Genomic DNA, 3,163 nt, shown 5'->3' with positions numbered 1-3,163 from the left:
GCACGTGTAAGTAATATATTTACCGTGTTTTATTATTTTGCACGAGTGCGGTAAGTCATAGCTGGGTGCTCACGATTCACGGGTCCAGCGTTGGCGTTGTGGCGCAGCAAGCGTGCACTCTGCGGTTGAGAGGGAGGGGTGGAAACCGCGTTAAACTCGTCTCCGTAGTTGAGAGGGAGCGGCCAAAGCAATGTACAATCGTCTTTGTAGTGGAGCTGGGAGGGGCAAGGATAAGGGACGAAGACCGGGGTAACATGTCGGATGTCATCACACCAGCACTAAAGCACCGGATCCCATCAAAACTCCGAAGTTAAGCGTGCTTGGGCGAGAGTAGTACTAGGATGGGTGACCTCCTGGGAAGTTCTCGTGTTGCATTCCCGTTTTAATTTTTTTCGCGCCGCTTGCAAAACAAAACGCACGTGTAAGTAATATATTTACCGTGTTTTATTATTTTGGACGAGTGCGGTAAGTCATAGCTGGGTGCTCACGATTCACGGGTCCAGCGTCGGCGTTGTGGCGCGGCAAGCGTGCACTGGTGCGGTTGAGAGGGAGGGGTGGAAACCGCGTTAAACTCGTCTCCGTAGTTGAGAGGGAGCGGCCAAAGCAATGTACAATCGTCTTTGTAGTGGAGCTGGGAGGGGCAAGGATAAGGGACGAAGACCGGGGTAACAAGTCGGATGCGATCATACCAGCACTAAAGCACCGGATCCCATCAAAACTCCGAAGTTAAAGCGTGCTTGGGCGAGAGTAGTACTAGGATGGGTGACCTCCTGGGAAGTCCTCATGTTGCATTCTCTTTTTAATTTTTTTCGCGCCGCTTGCAAAACAAAACGCACGTGTAAGTAATATATTTACCGTGTTTTATTATTTTGCACGAGTGCGGTAAGTCATAGCTGGATGCTCACGATTCACGGGTCCAGCGTCGGCGTTGTGGCGCGGCAAGCGTGCACTGGTGCGGTTGAGAGGGAGGGGTGGAAACCGCGTTAAACTCGTCTCCGTAGTTGAGAGGGAGCGGCCAAAGCAATGTACAATCGTCTTTGTAGTGGAGCTGGGAGGGGAAAGGATAAGGGACGAAGACCGGGGTAACATGTCGGATGCGATCATACCAGCACTAAAGCACCGGATCCCATCAGAACTCCGAAGTTAAGCGTGCTTGGGCGAGAGTAGTACTAGGATGGGTGACCTCCTGGGAAGTCCTCGTGTTGCATTCCTTTTTTAATTTTTTTCGCGCCGCTTGCAAAACAAAACGCACGTGTAAGTAATATATTTACCGTGTTTTATTATTTTGCACGAGTGCGGTAAGTCATAGCTGGGTGCTCACGATTCACGGGTCCAGCGTCGGCGTTGTGGCGCGGCAAGCGTGCACTGGTGCGGTTGAGAGGGAGGGGTGGAAACCGCGTTAAACTCGTCTCCGTAGTTGAGAGGGAGCGGCCAAAGCAATGTACAATCGTCTTTGTAGTGGAGCTGGGAGGGGCAAGGATAAGGGACGAAGACCGGGGTAACATGTCGGATGCGATCATACCAGCACTAAAGCACCGGATCCCATCAGAACTCCGAAGTTAAGCGTGCTTGGGCGAGAGTAGTACTAGGATGGGTGACCTCCTGGGAAGTCCTCGTGTTGCATTCCCTTTTTAATTTTTTTCGCGCCGCTTGCAAAACAAAACGCACGTGTAAGTAATATATTTACCGTGTTTTATTATTCTGCACGAGTACGGTAAGTCATAGCTGGGTGCTCACGATTCACGGGTCCAGCGTCGGCGTTGTGGCGCGGCAAGCGTGCACTGGTGCGGTTGAGAGGGAGGGGTGGAAACCGCGTTAAACTCGTCTCCGTAGTTGAGAGGGAGCGGCCAAAGCAATGTACAATCGTCTTTGTAGTGGAGCTGGGAGGGGCAAGGATAAGGGACGAAGACCGGGGTAACATGTCGGATGCGATCATACCAGCACTAAAGCACCGGATCCCATCAGAACTCTGAAGTTAAGCGTGCTTGGGCGAGAGTAGTACTAGGATGGGTGACCTCCTGGGAAGTCCTCGTGTTGCATTCCCTTTTTAATTTTTTTCGCGCCGCTTGCAAAACAAAACGCACGTGTAAGTAATATATTTACCGTGTTTTATTATTTTGCACGAGTGCGGTAAGTCATATCTGGGTGCTCACGATTCACGGGTCCAGCGTCGGCGTTGTGGCGCGGCAAGCGTGCACTGGTGCGGTTGAGAGGGAGGGGTGGAAACCGCGTTAAACTCGTCTCCGTAGTTGAGAGGGAGCGGCCAAAGCAATGTACAATCATCTTTGTAGTGGAGCTGGGAGGGGCAAGGATAAGGGACGAAGACCGGGGTAACATGTCGGATGCGAACATACCAGCACTAAAGCACCGGATCCCATCAGAACTCCGAAGTTAAGCGTGCTTGGGCGAGAGTAGTACTAGGATGGGTGACCTCCTGGGAAGTCCTCGTGTTGCATTCCCTTTTTAATTTTTTTCGCGCCGCTTGCAAAACAAAACGCACGTGTAAGTAATATATTTACCGTGTTTTATTATTTTGCACGAGTGCGGTAAGTCATAGCTGGGTGCTCACGATTCACGGGTCCAGCGTCGGCGTTGTGGCGCGGCAAGCGTGCACTGGTGCGGTTGAGAGGGAGGGGTGGAAACCGCGTTAAACTCGTCTCCGTAGTTGAGAGGGAGCGGCCAAAGCAATGTACAATCGTCTTTGTAGTGGAGCTGGGAGGGGCAAGGATAAGGGACGAAGACCGGGGTAACAGGTCGGATGCGATCATACCAGCACTAAAGCATCGGATCCCATCAAAACTCCGAAGTTAAGCGTGCTTGGGCGAGAGTAGTACTAGGATGGGTGACCTTCTGGGAAGTCCTCGTGTTGCATTCCCTTTTTAATTTTTTTCGCGCCGCTTGCAGAACAAAACGCACGTGTAAGTAATATATTTACCGTGTTTTATTATTTTGCACGAGTGCGGTAAGTCATAGCTGGGTGCTCACGATTCACGGGTCCAGCGTCGGCGTTGTGGCGCGGCAAGCGTGCACTGGTGCGGTTGAGAGGGAGGGGTGGAAACCGCGTTAAACTCGTCTCCGTAGTTGAGAGGGAGCGGCCAAAGCAATGTACAATCGTCTTTGTAGTGGAGCTGGGAGGGGCAAGGATAAGGGACGGAGACCGGGG

General features: G+C 51.9%; 7 non-coding genes across 7 annotated transcripts; all 7 read left to right on the top strand.

Annotated features, from left to right (window-relative positions):
- Positions 1-259: 259 nt before the first annotated feature.
- Positions 260-378, top strand: LOC119346376. The gene has a single exon (XR_005167645.1). It is a non-coding gene; the product is annotated as a 5S ribosomal RNA (ribosomal RNA).
- Positions 379-675: 297 nt separating this feature from the next.
- On the top strand, positions 676-795 carry LOC119346412. Its single transcript, XR_005167684.1, has one exon. It is a non-coding gene; the product is annotated as a 5S ribosomal RNA (ribosomal RNA).
- A 297-nt stretch (positions 796-1,092) lies between these two features.
- On the top strand, positions 1,093-1,211 carry LOC119346206. The gene has a single exon (XR_005167471.1). It is a non-coding gene; the product is annotated as a 5S ribosomal RNA (ribosomal RNA).
- Positions 1,212-1,508: 297 nt separating this feature from the next.
- Positions 1,509-1,627, top strand: LOC119346195. Its single transcript, XR_005167457.1, has one exon. It is a non-coding gene; the product is annotated as a 5S ribosomal RNA (ribosomal RNA).
- A 297-nt stretch (positions 1,628-1,924) lies between these two features.
- Positions 1,925-2,043, top strand: LOC119346465. The gene has a single exon (XR_005167734.1). It is a non-coding gene; the product is annotated as a 5S ribosomal RNA (ribosomal RNA).
- A 297-nt stretch (positions 2,044-2,340) lies between these two features.
- Positions 2,341-2,459, top strand: LOC119346166. The gene has a single exon (XR_005167423.1). It is a non-coding gene; the product is annotated as a 5S ribosomal RNA (ribosomal RNA).
- A 297-nt stretch (positions 2,460-2,756) lies between these two features.
- Positions 2,757-2,875, top strand: LOC119346307. Its single transcript, XR_005167570.1, has one exon. It is a non-coding gene; the product is annotated as a 5S ribosomal RNA (ribosomal RNA).
- Positions 2,876-3,163: the final 288 nt, after the last annotated feature.

The sequence above is a fragment of the Triticum dicoccoides genome, unplaced genomic scaffold (assembly GCF_002162155.2).
Source record: "Triticum dicoccoides isolate Atlit2015 ecotype Zavitan unplaced genomic scaffold, WEW_v2.0 scaffold4092, whole genome shotgun sequence".
In the NCBI taxonomy this organism is placed as follows: domain Eukaryota; kingdom Viridiplantae; phylum Streptophyta; class Magnoliopsida; order Poales; family Poaceae; genus Triticum; species Triticum dicoccoides.
Note: the sequence above shows the minus strand (reverse complement) of the source record. Positions and strands in the feature narration are given on the sequence as shown.